General features: G+C 39.5%; 1 protein-coding gene across 6 annotated transcripts in view; it reads right to left on the bottom strand.

The window, feature by feature from the left end:
- Positions 1-25,147, bottom strand: part of SLC41A3 (solute carrier family 41 member 3) — a 140,907-nt gene that overhangs the window by 74,797 nt on the left and 40,963 nt on the right. The window lies entirely within an intron of this gene.

Here is a 25,147-nt window from a genome sequence, read left to right on the forward strand (position 1 = left end):
ACAAACAAAAAGACTGATAAAAGTATATGATAAGAGAACAAAATATATATGTGCAAATACAGAAAGAGAAATTAGAGAATCGATCCCATTTACTATAGCACCATGAACCCTAACATACCGGGAATAAACCTAACCAAAGAGGTAAAGGATCTGTACTCAAGGAACTACATAATACTCATGAAAGAAATTGAAGAAGACACAAAAAGATGGAAGACCATTCCATGCTCTTCAATCATGGAAGAATAAACATTGTTAAAATGTCTATACTGCCTATAGCAATCTATACTTTTAATGCCATTCCGATCAAAATTCCACCGGTATTCTTCAAAGAGCTGGAACAAATAATCCTAAAATTTGTATGGAATAAGAAGAGACTCTGAATCGCTAAGGAAATGTTGAAAAACAAAAATAAAACTGGGGGCATCACATTACATGATTTCAAGCTTTACTACAAAGCTGTGATCACCAAGACAGCATGGTACTGGCATAAAAACAGACACATAGACCAGTGGAACAGAGTAGAGAGCCCAGATATGGACCCTCAACTCTAAGGGCAAATAATCTTCGACAAAACAGGAAAAAATATACAGTGGAAAAAAGACAGTCTCTTCAAGAAATGGTGCTGGGAAAACTGGGAAGCTATATGTAGACGAATGAAACTGGACCATTCTCTTACACCGTACACAAAGATCAACTCAAAATGGATAAAAAACCTCAATGCGAGACAGGAATCCATCAGAATCCTAGAGGAGAACATAGGCAGTAATCTCTTCAATATCAGCCACAGCAACTTCTTTCAAGATATGTCTCCAAAGGCAAAGGAAACAAAAACGAAAATAAACTTTTGGGACTTCATCAAAATCAAAAGCTTCTGCACAGCAAAGGAAACAGTCAAAAAAACAAAGAGGCAACCCACGGAATGGGAGAAGGTATTTGCAAATGACAGTACAGACCAAAGGTTGATATCCAGGATCTATAATGAACTCCTCAAACTCAACACACACAAAACAGACAATCATATCAAAAAAATGGGCAGAAGATATGGACAGACACTTCTCCAATAAAGACATACATATGGCTATCAGACACATGAAAAAATGTTCATCATCACTAGCCATCAGGGAGATTCAAATTAAAACCACATTGAGATATCACCTTACACCAGTTAGAATGGCCAAAATTAGCAAGACAGGAGACAGCATGTGTTGGAGAGGTTGTGGAGAAAGGGGAACCCTCTTCCACTGTTGGTGGGAATGCAAGTTGGTGCAGCCTCTTTGGAGGACAGTGTGGAGATTCCTCAAGAAATTAAAAACAGAAGTTCCCTATGACCCTGCCATTGCACTCCTGGGTATTTACCCCCACGATACAGATGTCGTGAAAAGAAAAGGCATCTGTACCCCAATGTTTATAGCAGCAATGGCCACGGTCACCAAACTGTGGAAAGAACCAAGATGCCCTTCAACGGATGAATGGATAAGGAAGATGTGGCCCATATACACTATGGAGTATTATGCCTCCATCAGAAAGGACGAATACCCAACTTTTGTAGCAACATGGATGGGACTGGAAGAGATTCTGCTGAGTGAAATATGTCAAGCAGAGAGAGTCAATTATCATATGGTTTCACTTATTTGTGGAGCATAACAAAAAGCATGGAGGACATGGGGAGTTAGAGAGAAGGGGGTTGGGGTAAATTGGAAGGGGAGGTGAATCATGAGAGACTATGGACTCTGAAAAACAATCTGAGGGGTTTGAAGTGGCGGGGGAGTAGGAGGTCGGGGTACCAGGTGGTGGGTGTTATAGAGGGCACAGATTGCATGGAGTACTGGGTGTGGTGAAAAAATAATGATACTGTTATGCTAAAAATAAATGAAAAAAAAAAGATTTTTGAAATAAAAAAATATATATATATGCAAATAAAGAAAGAACCTCATAAAAAATAACCCCAAGTATAAGATTTATATACTCTGATAGTCCTGATGACAAACACAAAAACACAGAAACACTGGCGGGAGAAAAAGATGGGAGAGTGATTACAGATTCTCAATGTGGACGAGGAAGGTTGTTTTGATTCTTCCTGGATGTATCTTGATACCTTTGTTAAAGGAGTCAACTTTCCTAAGATAAAGGGGGAATAAAAATTTGTTTACCTATAGGGGTAGCATTGATTTGGGAAAGGGGATTAAGTTGAAGTTTAACTCTATATGAATATTAGAGGATAAAAACAAAAAAGGAGTAAACTAAATTAAAATTTAGAAAAAATGTTTAAAAATAGAGATGTAAAAGAAAAACACAGGTGTATGTATCAAAAAGTTCAGGTTAGAAGGTTACTATGGAATTTGATTTACTGGACATCTCATTGTGATGGTAAATAGGTTAAAAAATTGTCTATATATAAAAAAAAATGAACCAGAATAGTGGGAACGAGTTAAAAATATAAGTCTTATGAAGTAGTGGTGGTTGTTCTCTTGTAGTCTTTTTTTTTTTTTTTTTTTCCGTTACTGGTTGGTATTCTGGGGGAAGGGCCTGCCACGTGGGTTTTTGGTCAATGATGTTCCCTGAATTAAGTCCTCCCGTCCCCTCAAGGGGGTGAGCTCTAAGGAAACCGGTTTCTTTCAGGATTTTGTTTTCTGGAGGTTTTTATGTTTGTTCACTTTTTTTTTTCTCTAGTCTTGACTGCTTTTGATGGTTTTTGTAGTTTTAGAGGAAAGCAAACTGCACCCTGACCTCCCTCTCAGAGAGAAGCCTCCGTCTGGTCCCCTCTGGGTGTTGCAGAGCCCATATAAATTCCCCCTTGGTTGCTGGCAGAGCAGGTTCTGAGTCGCGGTCCCTGGGGATGCAGGATCTTCTACTTGTACCCAAAACCACGGCAGCAGTGGCTGTCTGGGTAGCTCCAGACCACCAGAGAGGTTCGATGCAGCGATTGCACACTGAGATTTTCCCGCTGGTCTGGGCTGTGATTGCCTGGTCTTTCTGGGTCTAAGAGTGCTGGGCTTGCACACAAGCCCCACAATTCCCCCACACACACACCCCACGATCCTTTGCTCTTTCTGAGTGCTTTCAACCAGTCTCCAAGTTAATGGTGGTCGGCAGTACGAGGGCACTCTCGTATTAGGGGTATTACTTCCCAACTGGTCGCTTCTGGTGGCTCCCTCCCCCTTTTGTTTATCTTCAGATATCAGTCAGACGTTCCCACTCCACTTTACCTGCCCACTGGTGTCTTCTGTCCCTGTAGATGTCCAGGCATTTATAATTCTGATTTCAAGCTGATTTCATGGGTGATTGGAGTTCTTTGGTAGGTAATCAGCTCACTTTAGAGTACACATTGAAACGGCACCTCCTCCTACTTCGCCGCCATCTTGTCTCCCCCCTCAAACTATTTTTATTAACGTATAATGTATTATTTGCCCCAAGGGTACATACAGGTCTGTGAATCATCAGGCTTACAGATTTCACAGCACTCACCATAGCACGTAACCTCCCCTCTCCATACCCCCCCCCTCAATCAACCCTCAGTTTGTTTTGTGAGATTAAGAGTCTCTTCTGGTTTTTTTTCCCTCCTAATCCCATCTTGTTTCATCTTTTCCTTCCCTACCCCCCAAACTCTCCACCCTGCCTCTCAAAATTCCTCATATCAGAGAGATCCTATGATAATTGTCTTCCTCTGATTGACTTATTTCACTCAGCATAACACCCATAATACCATGCAGTTCATTGTAAGTGGCATGATTTCATTTCTTTTGATTAGTACATAGTATTCTTTGTGTGTGTGTGTGTGTGTGTGTGTATGTATACATACACACACACACACACACACACCACATCTTCTTTATCCATTCATCTGTTGATGGACATCTAGGTTCTTTCCATAGTTTGGCTTCTGTGGACATTGCTGCTACAAACATTCGGGTGCACGTGCCCCTTCAGATCACTACATTTGTATCTTTAGGGTAAATACCCAGTAGTGCGATTGCTGGGTTGTAGGGTAGCTCTATTTCAGATTTTTGAGGAACCTCCATGCTGTTTTCCAGAGTGGTTGCACCAGCTTGCAATCCCCAAAAAAGTGTAGGAGGGTTCCCCTTTCACCGCATCCTTGCCAGCATCTGTCATTTCCTGACATGTTAATTTTAGCCATTCTGACTGGTGTGAGGTGGTATCTCATTGTGGCTTTGATTTGTAATTCCATGATGCCGAGTGATGTGGAGCACTTTTTCATGTGCCTGTTGGCCATCTGGATGTCTTTTTGCAGAAATGTCTGTTCATGTCTTCCACCCGTTTCTTAATTGGACCATTTGTTCTTTGGGTGTTGAGTCTGGAAGTTCTTTATAGATTTTTGGATACTAGTCCTTTAACTGATATGTCGTTTGCAAATATCTTCTCCCATTCTGTCAGTTGTCTTTTGGTTTTGTTGACTGTTTCCTTTGCTGTGCAAAAGCTTTTGATCTTGATGAAGTCCCAATGGTTCACTTCTCCCTTTGCTTCCCTTGCCTTTGGCAATGTTTTTAGGAAGAAGTTGCTGCGGCTGAGGTCAAAGAGGTTGCTGCCTGTGTCCTCCTCAAGGATTTTGATGGATTCTGGTCTCACATTGAGGTCTTTCATCCATTTGCCGTCTATTTTTGTGTGTGGTGTAAGGAAATGGTCCAGTTTCATTCTTCTGCATGTGGCTGTTCAATTTTCCCAACACCATTTTGAAGAGACTGTCTTTTGTCCATTGGACATTCTTTCCTGCTTTGTCAAAGATTAGTTGACCATAAAATTGAAGGTCTATTTCTGGGCTCTCTATTCTGTTCCATTGATCTACGTGTCTGTTTTTGTGCCAGTACCATACTGTCTTGATGATGACAGCTTTGTAATAGAGCTTGAAGTCTGGAATTGTGATGCCATGAACTTTCGCTTTTTTTTTTTTTTTAATTTCTTTTCAGCGTAACAGTATTCATTGTTTTTACACCACACCCAGTGCTCCATGCAATCCATGCCCTCTTTAATACCCACCACCTGGTTCCCCCAACCTCCCAACCCCCCGCCCCTTCAAAACCCTCAGATTGTTTTTCAGAGTCCATAGTCTCTCATGGTTCACCTCCCCTTCCAATTTCCCTCAACTCCCTTCGCTTTCTTTTTCAACTTTCCTCTGGCTCTTTGGGGTCTTTTCTGGTTCCATATAAATTTTAAGATTATTCGTTCCATTTCTTTGAAAAAAAAAAACATGGTATTTTGATAGGGATTGCACTAAATGTGTGGATTGCTTTAAGTAGCATAGACATTTTCACAATATTTGTTATTCCAATCCATGAGCATGGAACATTTCTCCATTTCTTTGTGTCTTTCTCAATTTCTTTTATGAGTACTTTAGAGTTTTCTGAGTACACATTCTTTGCCTCTTTGGTTAGGTTTATTCCTAGGTATCTTATGGTTTTGGGTGCAATGGTAAATGGGACTGACTCCTTAATTTCTCTTTCTTCTGTCTTGTTGGTGTATAGAAATGCAACTGATTTCTGTGCATTGATTTTATATTCTGACACTTTACTGAATTCCTGTACAAGTTCTAATAGATTTGGAGTGGAGTCCTTTTTGGGTTTTTCACATAAAGTATCATATCATCTGCAAAGAGTGATGGTTCTGCTTCTTCTTTGCCAATTTGGATGCCTTTTATTTCTTTCTGTTGTCTGGTTGTCGATGCTAGGACTTCTAGTACTATGTTGAATAGCAGTGGTGATAAGGGACATCCCTGCCATGTTCCTGACCTTAGTGGAAAAGTTCTCATTTTTTCTCCATTGACAATGATATTTGTGGTCGGTTTTTCATAGATGGCTTTGATGATATTGAGGCATGTACCCTCTATCCCTACACTTTGAAGAGTTTAGATCAAGAAAGGATGCGGTACTTTGTCAAATGTTTTTTTTCAGCATACACTGATAGTTATCATATGGCTCTTGTTCTTTTTTTTTTTTTTTCACTAATGTATCACATTGATTAATTTGTGGATGTTGAACCACCCTTGCAGCCCAGTAATAAATCCCACTTGGTTATGGTGAATAATGTACTGTTAATTTACTTTTAAATTTTAATGTACTTTTTAATGCACTGTTGGATCCTATTAGCTAGTATCTCGGTGAGAATTTTTGCATCCATGTTCATCAAGGACATTGGTCTGTAATTCTTTTTAATGGGGGTCTTTGCTTGGTTTGGGACTTGTGGTTATGCTGGCCACATAGAATGAGTTTGGAAGTTTTCCTTCCATCTCTATTTTTTTGTAACAGTTTCAGTAGAATAGGTATAATTTCTTCTTTAAGTGTTCAGTAGAATTCCCCTGGGAAACTATCTGGCCCTAGACTTGGTTTTGGGGAGATTTTTGATGACTGTTTAAATCTCCTTACTGGTTATGGGTCTGTTCAGACTTTCTATTTCTTCCTGTTTCAGTTTTGGTAGTTTATATGTTTCTAGGAATGCATCCATTTCTTCCAAATTGTCAAATTTGTTGGCGTAGAGTTGTTCATAGTATGTTCCTATAATTGTTTGTATTTCTTTGGTGTTGGTTGTGATCATTCCTCTTTCCTTCATGATTTTATTAATTGGGTCCTTTCTCTTTTCTTTTTGATAAGTCTGGCTAGGGGTTTATCAATCTTATTCATTCTTTCAAAGATTCAGCTCCTAGTTTTGTTCATTTGTTCTGTTCTTTTGGTCTCTATTTCATTGATTTCTGCTCTGATCTTTATGATTTCTCTTCTCTTGCTTGGTTTAGGCTTCCTTTGTTGTTCTTTCTCCAGCTCCTGTAGGTGTAGTAAGGTTAGGTTGTGTACTTGAGACCTTTAATTTTCTTGAGAAAGGCTTGTATCACTATATACTTTCCTCTTAGGAACCACTTTGATGCATCCCAAAGACTTTGAACAGATATGTTTTCACTTTGCTTTGTTTCCATGAATTTCTTCAATTCTTTAACTTCCTGGTTGACCCATTTATGCTTTCGTAGGATGCTCTTTAGCCTCCATGTATTTGAGTTCTTTCCAACTTTCCTCTTGTGATTGTGTTCTAGCTTCAGAGCACTGTTGTCTGAAAATATGCAGGGAATGATCCCAATATTTCAGTATTGGTTGAAATCTGATTTGTGACCCAGGATGTGATCTATTCTGGAGACTGTTCCATGTGCACTAGGGACGAATGTGTATTCTGTTGCTTTGGGATGGAATGTTCTGATTGTATCTGTGAGGTCCATCTGGTCTAGTGTGTCATTTAAAGCCTTTATTTCCTTGTTGATCTTTTGCTTAGATGATTTGTCCATTTCAGTAAGGGGGGGTGTTAAAGTCCCCTACTATTACTGTATTATTTTTGATATGTTTCTTTGATTTTTGTTATTGTTTTATATAATTGGCTGCTCCTATGTTAGGGGCATAGATATTTAATTGTTCAATCTTATTGTTGGACAGACACTTTGAGTACAATACAGTGTCCTTCCTCATCTCTTATTACAGTCTTTGGCTTAAAATCTATTTTATCTGATATAAGGATTGCCACCCCAGCTTTCTTTTGATGTCCATTAGCATGGTAAATTGTTTCCCACTCCCTCACTTTTATCTGGAGGTATCTTTGGGTCTAAAATGAGTTTCTTGTAGGCAGCATAATGATAGCTCTTTTTTTTTTTTTTTTTTTTTTTAATCAATTCTGATACCGTGTATCTTCTGATTGGGGTTAGCCCATTTACATTCAGGGTAACTATTGAAAGATATGAACTTAGTGCCACTGTATTTCCTGTAAGGTGACTATTAGTGTATATTGTTTCTATTCCTTTCTGGTCTACTACTTTTAGGCTCTCTTTTTGCTTAGAGGACCCGTTTCAATATTTCCTGTAGGGCTTCTTTGGTGTTTGCAAATTCTTTTAATTTTTGTTTCTCCTGGTAGCTTTTTATCTCTCCTTCTATTTTCAATGACAGCCTAGCTGGATATAGTTTTTGTGGTTGCATATTTTTCTCATTTAGTGCTCTGAATATATCATGCAAGTTCTTTCTGGCCTCGCATGTCTCTGTGGATAAGTCTGCTGCTGGCCTAATATTTCTACCATTGTATGTTACAGACTTCTTGTCCCAGGCTACTTTCAAGATTTTCTATCACTAAAATTTCTAAGTTTTACTATTAGACAATGGGGTGTGAACCTATTTTTATTGATTGTGAGGGGGGTTCTATGTGACTCCTGGATTTTGATGCTTGTTCCCTTTGCCATATTAGGGAAATTTCTACTATAATTTGCTGCAATATACCTTCTGCCCTTCTATCTTTCTTCTTCTTCTGGGATCCCAATTATTCTAATGTTGTTTCATCTTATGGTATCACTTATCTCTCAAATTCTCCTCTCATGGTCCAGTAGTTGTTTGATTCTCTTTTGCTCAGCTTCTTTATTTTCCATTATTTGGTCCTCCATATCACTAATTCTTCTGCCTCATTTATCCTAGCAGTAAGAGCCTCCACTTTTTATTTCACCTAATTAATAGCTTTTTAAATTTCAACTTGTTTAGATTTTAGTTATTTCCCCAGAAAGGAATTTTATTTCTCTAGACAGTGATTCTCTAATATCTTCCATGCCTTTTTTGAGCCCAGCTAGCACCTTGATAATTGTCATTCTGAACTCTAGCTCTGACATATTACCAATGTCCATAATGATTAGATCCCTAGCCATTGGTACCACTTCTTATTCTTTTTGTGTTTTTTTTGTGGTGAGTTTTTCCACCTTTTCATTTTATCCAGATACAAATATATGAATGAGCGAATAAAGTACTAAAAGGGTGGCAAAGACCCCAGAAAAATATATGCTAAACAAATCAGAAGAGACCTAAAACTGGGGGGAGAAGAAAGTAGGAAAAATAAAATAAAAAATATAAAAAAAAATTAGACTGGTGAATAGATCAGAGCCACGCACTTGATTTTGGGTGTGTTCTCGTCTCTTAGAAGAAACTACCTCTCATAATTTTAAACAAAGAAAAAGTTATATATGTAACCAAAAATAAGGGTAAACATGATGAAGGAATGGAATATGATGGACTGTAATGATGAAAATTTTAAAAAGATTTTTAAAAAGTAATTGATAAGTTGGTTGGAAAAAAAAGAGGAGAGAATGTGATCAGGCTGCAGACTAGAACAAAGCCATATTCTAGATTTAGGGTATATTTTGATCTACTATAAGAAACTGTATCTAAAAATTTCAATGAAAAAACCTATATGTATAAAAAATAAGTTTAACTACAATGAAGGTATAAAATATGACTATAAGAATGAAAATTTAGAGAGATTTTTTTAAAAAAAACTTATTGTTAAGATAAAACAGTTAAAAAAAAACGCTTAAAAAAAGACTTTGAAAGAGGGAAGAGGAAAAGTTAAAAAAATAGAATAAGAAAATATTAAATTAAAAAATTTAACTTTGCAAGACTAAAGGATCATGGGAAATATGCCATGAATGCTATGCATTGCTTTCCCCTAGTTCTGGAGTTTCGTAGTTCTCATTGATCAGTGAACTTGGTCTTGGCTGGATGTTCTTGTTGATCTTCCGGGGGGAGGGTGATACTCAAATGTCTTTGCCTGAGGCAGAATTGCACCACCCTTGTCAGGGGCCAGGCTAGGTAATCTGTTTGGGTTTGCTCTCAGGAGCTTTTGTTCTCTGAACACTTTCTGTAGAGCTTTGGAGGACAGGAATGAAAATGGCAGCCTCCCAATCTCTGCCCTGGAGGATCTGAGAGCTCAGGGTCCCACTCCTCAGTGAACCCTCAGAGAAAAGCAGTCAATCCCTCCCATCTCCCTGGAAGAGGAGTCTCTCCTCAAAGAGCAGTGGCCTGGCTGTGCCTTGGATCATGGCTTAAGGTAACTCCGAGCTGAAAGCTCACTCCTCAGCTCCAGCTCCATCTTTGTAGCCATCTTCCCTGTTCTGATACCTGGCAACTCTGCCACACACAGACACCCCCAGTCTTTCTGTGACCCTGCAGATTCTGAGACCACAGTGTCCCCATGAGGGCTCCACCCCACTTAGCCTCTGGAGTGATGACCCTCAGTGGAGCAGACTTCTAAAAGTTCTGATTTTGTGCTCTGCTGCTCCACTGCTTGCCAGGAGTTGGCCCTTCCCCCTGCAGTCTGTCTTCCTGTCGCTTCAGATTCACTTCTCCACATGTCCTACCTTCCAGAAAGTCGTCGATTTTCTGTTCCCAGAATTGCTGCTCTTTTCCTCTTGTATCTCCTATTGAGTTTGTAGGTTTTCAGAATGATTTGATAACAAATCTAGCTGAACTCCTGTGACCTGATACTATTTCCATCTGCCACTCCTCCACCATCTTGTTTCCTCAGCAGAACTGACTTTAAAACCAGGATCCAACTACATGCTTTCTACCAAAAACTCACTTTAGATTTAAGGACACACAGGTTGAAAATGAAAAGATGGAAAAAGATATTCCATGCAAAGGGCAATCAAGAGAGCAGGAGTTGCTATATTAGTATCGATAAAATAGACTTTACATTTACAACTATTATAAGAAACAAAGAAGGACATTATATGATGATAAAATGGTCAAATCATCAAGAAGATATAACAATTATAACATATCTGCACCAAGTATCAAAGCTCTAAAATAAATGGGGCAAACATTCACAGAATTGAAGGTAGAAATGGACAGCTCTACTCTTAATTTATTTTGGAGACTTCACTGCCCTACTGTCAATAATGGAGAGGAGAGAGGTGCAGTCAGCTCATTTGGTTAAGAATCCATGTCTTGGTTTCAGCTCAGGTCATGATTTCACGGGTCATAAGACTGAGCTCTGAGTCAGGTTCTGTGCTCAGTGGGGAGTCTACTTAGAGATTCTCTCCTTCTGCTCCTTCCTTTGTCTCTCTCTTTTTCTCTCTCTCAAATAAATAAATAAATCTTAAAAAATCATGGACAGAACAACTAGGCAGAAGATAAATAAGCGAATAGAGGGTATGAATAACAATATAGGCTTATTGGACCTAACAGACATATATAGAACACTCCACTCCAAGAGAGTAGAATGGACATTTTTCTTAAGTGGCTTCGGAACATTCACCAGGATGGACCATATGTTTGACTACAAAACAAGTCTTAATAAGTTTTTAAAAATTGAAATAATAAAAATTATCTTTTCCAAAACCAATGGAATGAAACCAGAAATCAATAGGACAACCTGAAAATCTACAAATACATTAAGATTAAAGAAAAGTTATTAAACAACCAATGGATCAAAAAAGAAATCACAGGGAAATTAGAAAATACATTCAGATGAATATGAAAACATACCAAAACATACCAAACATACCAAAACTTAAGAGATACAGTAAAAATAGTACTAAAAAGGAAATTTATAGCTATGAACACTTATATTACAGAAGAAGAATCTCAATCAAGCACCAAAAATGACATCTTAAGAAACTTGAAACAATAAACTAAATCCAAAGCTAACAGAGGGAGGAGATATGAGGATCAGATCAGAGATAAACAGAAAATAGAAAAACAAAGGAGAAAGATTTGGTGTTTTGAAAAGATCAATAAAATTCACAAACCTTTAGCTATACTGATTTGGAAAAAGAGAAGACTCAAAATCAGAAATGAAAGAGGAACATTACTACCAATCCCTATCAAAATCACAATGGTAGGGGCACCTAGGTGGCTCAGTGGGTTAAGCCTCTGACTTCAGTTCAGATCATGTTCCCAGGGTCCTGGGATGGAGCCCCGCATTGGGCTCTCTGCTCAGTGGGGTGCCTGCTTCTCTCTCTCTCTAGCCTGGCTCTCTGTCTACTTGTGATCTCTCTTTCTCTGTGTTAAATAAATAAATAAAATCTTTTAAAAAAAATCACAATGGTATATATATGTATTTATTTGCAAAACAAAAATCCCTTCAAAAATGCTTATGAAATTTCAAGGAAATGCAAGTAGCCAAAATAACCTGAAAAAGGAAAGACAAAGTTGGAGGTTTCATACTCCATACTTTTCAAACATATTATAAAGTTGAAGTAATCAAACAGAGTGCTATTTGCATAAAGACACATATAGACCAAGGGAATGGACTGGAGAACCCAGTAATAAACCTTCACATATATGGTCAAAAAATATTCAACGGGGGTGCCACAAGCATTCAGTGGGGGAAAGGACAATCTTTTCAACAAATCATACTGGAAAAACTGGATATCCACATGCAAAAAAAAAAAAAAAAAATGAAATTGGACCCTTATAATACACGCAGAAACGAACTCAAAATGGATCAAAGACCTAAACATAAGAGTTAAAACTACAAAAGTCTTAGAAGAAAATATAGGAGAAAAACTTTATGACATTGGATTTGGCAATTATTTCTTGCATATGACACCAAAAACACAGCCAATAAAAGTAAAAATAGACAAGCTGGACTACATCAAAATTAAAAACTTTTGTGCATCAAAGAATATAATCAACAAAGTGTAAAGGCAACTTACAGAATGTTGGGAATTTGGGACTCTGCAAATCACAGATCTGATAAGGAATTAAGGTTCAGAATATATAAAGAACTATACTATAAAAATACACAAAGGACTTGAACAGGCATTACTCCAAAGTAGAATGACTACCAAGGGGGACAAGATGGCGGGGAAGTAGGAGGAGGCACCTTTTCAACCAGTACCCTAAGGTGAGCTGATTACCTACCAAAGAACTCTGATCACCCATGAAATCAGCCTGAGATCAGAATTTTACACGTCTGGACCACTACAGGGGCAGAAGACTCCAGTGGGCAGGTAAAGTGGAGTGGGAAGTCAGACTGATATCGGAAGATAAACAAAAGGGGGAGGGAGCCACCAGAGGCGACTGATTGTGAAGTAATACCCCTAATTATGAGAATGCCCTGCATCTGGGGACAAGCATTAACTTGGAGACTGGTTGAAAGCACTCAGAAAGAGCAAAGGATCGCGGGGTGTGGGGAGGGGAACTGTGGGAATTGGGATGTCTAGGGACAGGGGCTCAAGTCCCCGGACCCAGGACAGCCTCCCCTGGCACTGAGCCAGAGAGAGTGTGGCAGAGAAACCAGGTCTTGGTCCCTGAGCCGCCAGCCTACCCGAGAACCCGTGGGGTCTGGCTCCTGTGAGGGGCTGGGAGCCTCACCAGACAGCAGAACGCTGAGCCATGCTAGAGCCTGAGATGCGCACGCCCCTCACCCTCCCGAGAAAGATGCGTGAAGGCCTAGCCGGCACTCTTAGACCCTGCGCCATTGTTTCAGAGCCTAAGATGCCCCCGGACCCCAAACTCTCCCCTGAGAGAGGTGCACAAAGGTCCAGCCTGGTGCTCTCGGACCCACGCTCTGCTATCAGAGCCTGAGACCCACGCGCGCCCCACAGCCTCCCCTGAGAGAGGTGCATGCAAGCCCGGCACTCTCAGATCCAGAAAGAACAGGCACTCCCAGCCTAGGCCAGTGGGAAAATCTGTGTGCAATTGTTGCTTGGAACCTCTCTGGCAGTCTGGAGCTGCCCAGACAGCTGCCGCTGCCATGGTTTTGGGTACAAGCAGAAGATCTTGCATTCCCAGGGACTGCGACTCACAACCTGCTCTTCCAGGGGACAAGGGGGAATTTATATGGACTCTGAAATACCCACAGGGGACCAGACTGAGGCTTCTCTCTGAGAGGGAGGTCAGAGTGCAGTTTGCTTTCCTCTAAAACTACAAAAACCATCAAAAGCGGTCAAGGCAAGAGAAAAAAAAAAAGTGAACAAACAAAAAAAACCCCCAGAGAACAAAGGCCTAATAAAAACAGGTTTCCTCAGAGCCCACCCCCTTGAGAGGGGTGGGAGGATTCAGGGAACATCACTGACTGAAAACCAACGTGGCAGTCTCCTCCCCCAGAAAAACAACCAGGAAAGAAAAAAAAAAAAAGAAAGAAAAGACTACAAGAGAACAACCACCACTACTTTATAGGACACCTTTTATTTTTAACTCATTCCCACTATTGTGGTTCATTTTTTTTTAATAGAGATAATTTTTTAAACTACATACCATCACAGTGAGATGTCCACTACATCAAATTCCATAATAACCTTCTAACCTGAACTTTCTGATACATACGCCTGTGTTTTTCTTTTACATTTCTATTTTTAAAATTTTTTCCTAAATTTTAGTTTAGTCTAGTTTACTCATTTTTTAGTTTTATTTTCTAATATTTGTATAGAGTTAAACTTCAACTTAATCCCCTTTCCCAAATCAATGCTACCCCTATAGGTACCCAATTTTTATTCCCCCTTTATATTAGGAAAGTTGAGTCCTTTAACAAAGATATCAAGATACACCCAGGAAGAATCAAAACAACCTTCCTTGCCCACACTGAATATTTATAACCACTCTCCAATCTTTTTCTCCCGCCAGTGTTTCTGTGCTTTTGTGTTTGTCCTGATAGTATATAAATCTTATACTTGGGGTTCTTTTTGAAAAGGCTCTTCCTATATTTGCTTTTCTATATATATATATACATATATATATATGTATATATATATATTTTCCCTGTCATATACTTTTATCGGTCTTTCTGTATGTTTTTGTTTGTGTGGCAGAGAAACCAGGTCTTGGTCCCTGAGCCGCCAGCCTACCCGAGAACCCGTGGGGTCTGGCTCCTGTGAGGGGCTGGGAGCCTCACCAGACGCTGAGCCATGCTAGAGCCCCATTTGGGCTGAAACTTCTCTTTTATCTTCCCTTTTTTTCCTGTCTCTCTCTTTCTCTCTCTCTCTTTTTTTTTTCTTTTCTTTTTTCCCTCATTTGGGTGGGGAACCCTGATTGCTCAGAAGCATTCCAGGGTGCATCTTGACTGCACCATGATCAATACAACCAGCTACATCTGTTCAGTCATCTCTCACCAAAATGACCAGGAGGTGGAATGCCCAACAGAAGAAAAATACAGAGGATGGGCCTTCTGCAACAGAGCTAATGGCTATCAACATAGACAATATGTTGGAAAGAGAATTCAGGCTAACAATTATCCAGCCAATAGCTAGGTTGGAGAAAGCCATGGATGACCAAATGGAATTGAAGAGGGCAAAACTGAAAGCCACCAGGGATGATGTTCACAATGTTAGGGCAGAGCTGAAAGCTACCAGGGATGAGGTTCACAATGCTCTCAATGAGTTCCAATCAATCTAAATTCTCTCAAAGCTAGGGTAACTGAGACAGAAGATAGAATTAGTGATCTGGAGGACAAACAGATAGAGAGAAAGGATCAGGAGGAAGCCTGGAACCAACAGCTTAGAAGCCACGAAAACAGAATCAGGGAAATAAATGATGCCATGAAACCTTCCAACGTCAGAATTATTGGAATCCCTGAAGGGGAGGAGAAAGAAAGAAGGCTAGAAGATATAGTGGAACAAGTTCTTCATGAAGAAGTGTCTGTTCATATCTTCTGCCCATTTTTTTAACATGATTATCTGTTTCTTGTGTATTGAGTTTGAGGAGTTCTTTATAGATCCTGGATATCAACCTTTTGTCTGTACTGTCATTTGCAAATATCTTCTCCCATTCTGTGGGTTGCCTCTTTGTTTTGTTGACTGTTTCCTTTGCTGTGCAGAAGCTTTTGAATTTGATGAGTCCCAGAAGTTTATTTTGGCTTTTGTTTCCTTTGCCTTTGGAAACATAAAGGCATAAGATATGAACAGACACTTCTCCAATGAAGACATAGAAATGGCTATCAGACACATGAAAAAATGTTCATCATCACTAGCCATCAGGGAGATTCAAATGAAAACCACAATGAGATATCACCTTACACCAGTTAGAATGGCCAAAATTAGCAAGACAGGAAACAACATGTGTTGGAGGGGATGTGGAGAAAGGGGAACCCTCTTCCACTGTTGGTGGGAATGCAAGTTGGTGCAGCCTCTTTGGAGGACAGTGTGGAAATTCCTCAAGAAATTAAAAATAGAACTTCCCTATGACCCTACCATTGCACTCCTGGGTATTTACCCCAACGATACAGATGTCGTGAAAAGAAGGGCCATCTGTACCCCAGTGTTTATAGCAGCAATGGCCACGGTTGCCAAACTGTGGAAAGAACCAAGATGCCCTCCAACGGACTAATGGATAAGGAAGATGTGGTCCATATACATTATGGAGTATTATGCCTCCATCAGAAAGGATGAATACCCAACTTTGTAGCAACATGGACTGGACTGGAGATTGGATAAAACAACAGGACCCATCCATATGTTGTCTACAAGAGCCCTATTTTGAATGTAAAGATAGACCTAGACTGAAAGTGAAAGGACAGAGAAGCATCTTTCATGCCAATGGGCCTCAAAAAAAGGCTGGGGTAGCAATTTTCATATCACATAAATTAGATTTTAAACTAAAGACTGTAGTCGGAGATAAAGAAGGACACTATATAATTCTTTTTTTTTTTTTTTAAGGGAGAGGAGGCAGTCTATTTTTTTTTTAAAGATTTTATTTATTTATTTGACAGACAGAGATTACAAGTAGGCAGAGAGGCAGACAGAGAGAGAGAGAGAGAGAGAGAGAGAGAAGCAGGCTTCCTGTGGAGCAGGGAGCCCGATGCGGGGCTCGATCCCAGGACCCTGAGATCATGACCCGAGCCGAAGGCAGCAGCCCAAACCACTGAGCCACCCAGGCGCCCCGACACTATATAATTCTTTTTTTTTTTTTTTAAGATTTTATTTATTTATTTGTCAGAGAGAGAGCGCGAGAGCACAGGCAGACAGAGTGGAAGGCAGAGTCAGAGGGAGAAGCAGGCTCCCTGTGGAGCAAGGAGCCCGATGTGGGACTCGATCCCAGGACGCTGGGATCATGACCTGAGCCGAAGGCAGCTGCTTAACCAACTGAGCCACCCAGGCGTCCCCGGACACTATATAATTCTTAAAGGGACTATGCACCAAGATGATCTAACAATTGTATATATCTATGCCCCCAATATGGGAGCAGCCAAAGACATAAGAAAACTGTTAATCAAGATAAAGAATCATATTGATGTGAATTCATTAATAGCAGGAGATCTTAACACGCCTCTCTCAGAAATAGATCATTGAAGCAGAAATTCAATAAACAAACAAGAGCATTGAATGACACATTGGACCAGATGGACCTCATAGATATATACAGAACATTCCACCCTGGAACAATAGATTACTCATTCTTCTCAAGTGCACATGGAAGCTTCTCCAGAATAGACCACATACTGGGTCACAAATCAGGACTCAACCGATACCAAAAGACTGAGATTATTCCCTGCATATTCTCGGACCACAATGCTTTGAAACTGGAGCTCAATCACAAGGGAAACTTCGGAAGGAACTCAAACACCTGGAAGCTAAAGACCACCTTGATTAAGAAAGCTTGGATCAACCAGGAGATCAAAGAAGTACTTCAACAATTCATGGAAACCCATGAGAATGAAGACACTTCGGTCCAAAACCCAAGGGATACAGCAAAGGCGGTCCTAAGAGTGAAATATATAGCCATCTAAGCCTCCCTAAAAAAAAAAAAAAAAAAAAATTGAAAAATTAAAAAACACGAGCTGACTTTTCACAATGAAGAACTAGAGAATCAACAACAAATTAAGCCAACTCCACACACAAGAAGGGAAATAATCAAGATTAGAGCAGAGATCAATGAAATAGAAACTAGAGATATAGTAGATCAATGAAATAGAAGCTAGAGATATAGTAGAACACTACAATGGAACTAGAAGCTGGTTTTTTGAAAGAATCAATAAGACTGATAAACCATTGGCCAAATCAATCCAAAAGAAAAGAGAGAAGGCCCAATTTAATAAAATTATGAATGAAAAGGGAGAGATCAGAGCTAACACCAAGGAAATAGAAACAATCATCAGAAATTATTATCAATAAGTTAAGCAAACTAGATGAAAAGGATGCATTCCTGGAAAACTATAAACTTCAAAAACTGAACCAGGAAGAAACTGACAACCTGAATAGACTGATATCTAGTAATGATATTGAAGCAGTAATCAAAAACCTCCCAAAAAACAAGAGCCCAACACCTCATAGATTCACTGGGGAATTCTACCAAACTTTCAAAGAAGAAATAATACTTATTCTCCTGAAGCTGTTTCAAAGATTGAAGCAGAAGGCAAGCTTTCAGACTGTTTTTATGATGCCAACATTATCTTTTCAGACTGTTTTTATGATGCCAACATTACCTTGATCCCCAAACAAGGAAAAGACACCATCAAAAAGGAGAATTTCAGACCAGTATCACTGATGAATATGGATGCTAAGATTCTCAACAAGATTCTATCTAATAGGATCCAACAGCACATTAAAAAGATTATCCACCATGACCAGGTGGGATTTATCTCTGGGTTACAAGGATGGTTCAACATTCACAAATCAATGTGACAGAACAAATCAATAAGAGAAGAGAGAAGAACCACATGGTCCTCTCAATTAAGCAGAAAAAGCATTTGACAAAACCCAGCATCTGTTCCTGATTAAAATGCTTCAAAGTATAGGGATAGAGAAAACATTCCTCAACTTCATAAAAGCTATCTATGAAATAACCCACAGCAAATATAATCCTCAACAGGAAAAAGCTCACAGCCTTGCCGTTGAGATCAGGAACACGACAAGGATGGCCACTCTCACCATTCTTGTTCAACATAGTATTAGAAGTCCTAGCAACAGCAATCAGACAACAAAGAGAAATAAAAGGTATCCAAATTGGCAATGAAGAAGTCAAACTCTCTCTCTTTGCAGATGACATGATTCTTTATATGGAAAACCCAAAAGACTCCACCCCCAAACTACTAGAACTCATACAGCAATTCAGCAACGTGGCAGGATACAAAGTTAATGTACAGAAATCAGTGGCTTTCTTATACACTAACAATAAAAATACAGAAAGGGAAATTAGAGAATCAATTCCATTTACTATAGCACCAAGATTTAAAAGATATCTGGGAATCAACCTAACCAAAGAGGTAAAGGATCTGTACTCCAGGACTACAGAACACTCATGAAAGAAACTGAAGAAGACACAAAAAGATGGAAGAAGATGGAAGACCATTCCATGCTCTTGGATTGGAAGAATAAATATTGTTAAAATGTCTATACCACCTAGAGCAATCTATACTTTTAATGCCATTCCAATCAAAATTCCATCGGTATTTTTCAAAGAGTTGGAACAAATAATCCTAAAACTTGCACAGAATCAGAAGAGACCCCGAATTCCTAAGGAAATGTTGAAAAAGAAAACGGGGGGCATCACATTACCTGATTTCAAGCTTTACTACAAAGTTGTGATCACCAAGACAGCATGGTACTGGCATAAAAACAGACACATAGACCAGCAGAACAGAGTAGAGAGCCCAGATATGCACACTCAACTCTACGGTCAAATAATCTTTGACAAAGGAGGAAAAAAAATACAGTGGAGAAAAGCCAGTCTCTTCAATTAATGGTGCTGGGAAAACTGGACAGCTATATGTAGAAGAATGAAACTCGACCGTTCTCTTACACCATACACAAAGATAAACTCGAAATGGATAAAAGACCTCAATGTGAGACAGGAATCCATCAGACTCCTAGAGGAGAACATAGGCAGTAATCTCGTCGATTTCAGCCACAGAAACTTCTTTCAAGATATGTCTCCAAAGGCAAAGGAAACAAAAGCGAAGATCAACTTTCGGGACTTCATCAAAATCAAAAGCTTCTGCACAGCAAAGGAAACAGTAAAGAAAACAAAGAGGCAACCCACGGAATGGGAGAAGATATTTGCAAGTGACAGTACAGACAAAAGGCTGATATCCAGGATCTGTTAAGAACTTCTCAAACTCAACACACACAAAACAGATAATCATGTCAAAAAATGGGCAGAAGACATGAACAGACACTTCTCCAATGAGGACATACAAATGGCTATCAGATACATGAAAAAATGTTCATCATCACTAGCCATTAGGGAGATTCAAATGAAAACCACACTGAGATATCACCTTACACCAGTTAGAATGGCCAAAATTAGCAAGACAGGAAACAACATGTGTTGGAGGGGATGTGGAGAAAGGGGAACCCTCTTCCACTGTTGGTGGGAATGCAAGTTGGTGCAGCCTCTTTGGAGGACAGTGTGGAAATTCCTCAAGAAATTAAAAATAGAACTTCCCTATGACCCTGCCATTGCACTCCTGGGTATTTACCCCAAAGATACAGATGTAGTGAAAAGAAGGGCCATCTGTACCCCAATGTTTATAGCAGCAATGGCCACGGTCGCCAAACTGTGGAGAGAACCAAGATGCCCTTCCACGGATGAATGGATAAGGAAGATGTGGTCCATATACACTATGGGGTATTGTGCCTCCATCAGAAAGGACGAATAACCCAACTTTTGTAGCAACATGGACGGGACTGGAAGAGATTCTGCTGAGTGAAATAACTGTAGGATAGAGAGTCAATTATCATATGGTTTCACTTAGTTGTGGAGCATAACAAATAACATGGAGGACATAGGGAGATGGAGAGGAGAAGGGGGTTGAGGGAAATTGGAAGGGGAGGTGAACCATGAGAGACTAGGACTCTGAAAAACAATCTGAGGGTTTTGAAGGGGCTGGGGGTGGGAGGTTGGAAGAGCCATTGGTGGGTATTATGGACGGCATGTATTGCATGGAACACTGGGTGTGGTGCAAAAACAATGAATTCTGTTAAGTTGAAAAGAAATTTTAAAAAAACACAATGAACTACTGATACATACAACAAATAACATGAATGGAACTCAAGGATATTATCACTTAGAAACACTATGCTCTTCTCAAATGACAAAACTTTATGTTGGAAAACAGCCAAGTATTTGCCAGGGATTAGGAATTAGGGATTAGGGAGGGGTAGCCTGAGGGAGGTCTTCATGGAGAGGACCAATTCTTATTCCTGATTGTGGTGATGATCACAGGAATTTACATGTGATAAAATGATAGGGAACTCCGTATACAGCTTGTGCCAATGTCAATGTCCCAGTTTCATTAATGCACTAGAACTATGTAACATGCAAACACTGAGGGCAAGTGAGGGATGGGTACAAAGGTTGACTCTGTACTATCTTAGCAACTTCCTGTGAATTTATAATTACTTCAAAATAAGTAGGAAAAGAAGCTATGAGAGAACATCCTTGTACTGGTATCTCTGGGTAACTAACTGCTTCTTTAGGAAAACCCAGCAGAAACAGAATTTCTGAGGTAAAGGGTCTACATATATTTGTGGTCTGATAAATTGCTCTTCTGAAGAACTACCAAATTATACTTGCTGACATCAGTGTTTGACAAGTCTCATCTCCACACAATTGCCAAAAGTGGACACTCACACTCATATTCATCTAAGTCCACTTGATATGCAATAAGATAGTACTGGTTAATGACTATCCACTAGTGACTAGTATGATTGAGACTTTTTTTCCTCTACTGTTTTATGGTCTTATTTATTTGTGAACATGGATTTATGATTCATGTCCTTTGTTCATTTTGATTTGAAGGGTTTGTCTTCATATTGATACGTAACAGCTACTTAGAAAGTTGAGGATACAGACCGTTATTTTTTATATATTATAACTTCTTCCCTTGTTAGTTTTTCCCCATTTAAATTTATGCAAGGAGACTGTTATGTAGAATTGTATCCCTCCAAAAGATGTTGAGGTCCTAACCCCAGTACCTTAGTATGTGATTTGATTTGGAAATAGGGTTGCAGTGATGTCATTAGTTTAGATGATGTCATAGTGGGGTAAGACACGTACTGAATCCAGTAAGACTGGTGTCCTTGTGAAAAGGGGAAATTTGGACACAGAGAGGAATATAGGCAGAATGCCCTGGGACAAAGGCAGGGATGGGGGTGATGTGTCTGCAAGCTAAGGAATGCCAAAAGTCTCCAGAAGCTGGGAGGTCTGGGACAGATTTTCCCTGATGGCCCTCAGAAGCAACTAACCCTGCCACCTTGATCTGGAGTTGCAGGCCTCAGAACTGTGAGAAAATCCACCTCTGTTTTTTAAGACAAGCAGTGTGGGGTTCATTGTTATGGTGGCCCTAGAAAACTAAAACAAATTATTACATTGTTTCCGATGGGTTTTGCCTTTGTTCTGCTACTTAAAAAACACTATCACCAGATTCTGAAAATAATGGTGTGTCCTCCTGGTATCATGCTTCATTTTAAATTATTCAATCTCCTCAGGACACCTGGGTGGCTCAGTCAGTTAAGCGGCTGCCTTCGGCTCAGGTCATGATCCCAGTGTCCTGGAATCAAGTCCCACATCCGGCTCCTTGCTCGGCAGGGAGCCTGCTTCTCCGCCTGCCACTCTACCTGCCTGTGTGCACTCTATCTGACAAATAAATAAAAATAAAATCTTTTAAAAAATTATTCAATCTCCTCAACATATATATTGATGAATGACATAAGGAAAAATTAATTCTAAAGAATTAACCAATAATCTCAGCATCATTTATTAATAATTCATCCTTTCTCAGAGCACCTGGATGGCTCAGTTGGTTAAGAGTCAGACTCTTGGTTTACACTCAGGCCATGATCTCAGGGTCCTAGGATCGAGCCCCGTGTTGGGCTCCTTGCTCAGGGGGAGTTTGTTTCTCTCTCTAAAATAAATACATAAATCTTTTTTTGTTCTTTTTTTTTTTCATAAATCTTTTTTTTTTAATTCAACCTTTTTCACTGGTTTAAAGTGCTAGTATTCAATAAATTATATTTACATACATCTGAGCTTATTTCTGGATGTTCTGTTTTGTTGTAAAACACATTAACTAATACTGGTTACAAAATAGTTTAATTACTATAGTGTTATATTACAATTTAAAATGTGGAAATCGAATTTCACCATTACTAATAGTGTGCTTACTCTTTTTCTTATCAATATTTCCTTGGCTATTCTCACCCACTTACTTGTCCAGATCAACTTTAAAATAACACTGTCACCTGTTCCCCTAACTCCCTTTGGCAGACTGAGAGTAAGTGCATTAACTTTATAAACGAAAACAAGGAAAACTGATAACTTTAAAACACTGGCTTGCCCCATTCAGGAACTTCATATCTCTCTCCAAATTTATATTTCCTTTGTAAAGTGTTATTTTATTTGTATAGATCCTGAATATTTGCAGCTTCTGTCTGAAGATGTTTTAAAATTAGTTAATGTTTTAAAAGATAACTCTTTTCAGATTATATTTCATAAATGATGATTTCTAGTGTGTACAGGAGTATACAGATAAACATTTATGTATGTCAATACATATATATATGTTTTAAATTTCATCTAGATATTTTGAAACCAGGTCCCTTTATTAAGCTTACTTAGTTTCATAGTTTTCTATTGCTTTACTTAGATCTTTCCAAGACGAAAAATATATTGATAGCAAATAATGAGTTTTTCTCTTTCCCAATATGCTAGTCTCTTATTTCCTTTTCTTGGCTTATTATAATATCTAAAACATCCAGAACAATATAGCTAAAATAAATAAAAATACAGAAAAATTACTCTATTTCAAGTTGCACTAAGAGTATTTTTAAAAATCATGAATGTGTGTTGAAAATGAAACTTGGGACACCTGGATGGCTTGGTGGGTTAAAGCCTCTGCCTTTGGCTCAGGTCATGATCCCAGGGTCCTGGAATCGAGCCCTGCATCGGGCTCTCTGCTCAGCAGGGAGCCTGCTTCCGCCTCTGTCTCTGCCTACTTGTGATCTCTGTCTGTCAAATAAATAAATAAAATCTTTAAAAAGAAAAAAAATAAAAGAAAATGAAACTTATCTATACAGACTAGAGCTGGATCAGGATTGCTGGGATGCAGTGGTGGGAGAGGCTGGGCCGAGTGCATGAGGAGACATCTCCTGTGGAGATGGAAATGTTTTAGATCTTGATTGGGGTGGTAGTTACACAGGGACACAGATCTGTCAAAAGTCACCAACCCGCATGTTTAAAATTTGTGAGTTTTTATTTTATTAATTTATACCTTAATACAGTGATTTAAACAAAAATACAGAATGGGTGTTGAGTGACTTCAAAAGTTCATTATCATCACATGTGATGATAATGATGGAATTCTCCTTGGACAGATGGCCGTAATGAATTCTACCACTAGTTTTGTTTTCCCTTCGTGTTTTATGTATTTTAAACAAATTAGAATGAAGATTTGATCATTGCAGAGAATGTTTAATATGTAGTTAAACACTATGAAATAAAATACTAACACATGAAATGCCGCCACAGCAGAGATGGCAAGCAACACTTTTTATCCTCTCAAACACTGACCAATGACATCATATGTGCACATGTCTGTATCATGTTATCTGCTGCTTAAAACATTTCAATGTCCTTATGGGTCTGTAAGTGATCCAGCCTTACCTGTTAATTCCCTGTTATTGCAGTAACAAATTATCACAAATTTTATGGCTTAAAACAACAGAAATACATTCTCTTATAGTTCTGGAGGCTGAGTCTTAAATGAGTCTTCTGAGGCAAAACTCAAAGTGCCTCTAGAAGCTCTAGGGAGGAATTCCTTTTTCCAGCAGATGGCAATTCACCTTTTCCAGTAGGTGGAGACACATTTCCTGGCCCTTCCTCCATCTTCCAATCCCAAAGCACAGCATCTTCTCTGCCTTGGCTTCCCTCACCTGGCATTTTCTTCTGAAACTACCCTGTCTCTGTGCTGACACTGAGACCCACCTGGATAATCCAGGATCATCTCCCAGGTCCCTCACATAATCACAAAATCACACCTGCAAAGACCCTGTCCACATAAGGAACCATGCACAGGCCTGACTGCTTAGGTTGTGGCTCTTGAGGGGTCACTGTTGGGCTAACCGCCCTTCACCTCCGGCACCCCCTCCCCTTGCCTGCCCTACTCCAGCTACACTGCTCTGTCAGTCTCTTGGCCATACCACACCTCCTCTTGCCACAGGCCAGGTTCACATGCTGGTCACAGGAGGGGAGAGACCAGTCTGCATAACAGAAGGAGAATGTTGTTCCCAGGATAGCCGGGAGGGCTAGGACAAGCAACAAGGCAAGGACCGTGTGAGCCACAGAGCCCTAAGAAGACCCCTCTGCTGACGGAACATTCAAGGAAAACATTCTAGAGAACAAAATTCTCCAAGGGAGGTGGGTGTCATATTGATTCAAACTCCTCTCTCCTCTCCCAAACCCTCCAGCCAGCCTGT

This window comes from Mustela nivalis, assembly GCF_964662115.1.
Source record: "Mustela nivalis genome assembly, chromosome: 1".
NCBI classification, from domain to species: domain Eukaryota; kingdom Metazoa; phylum Chordata; class Mammalia; order Carnivora; family Mustelidae; genus Mustela; species Mustela nivalis.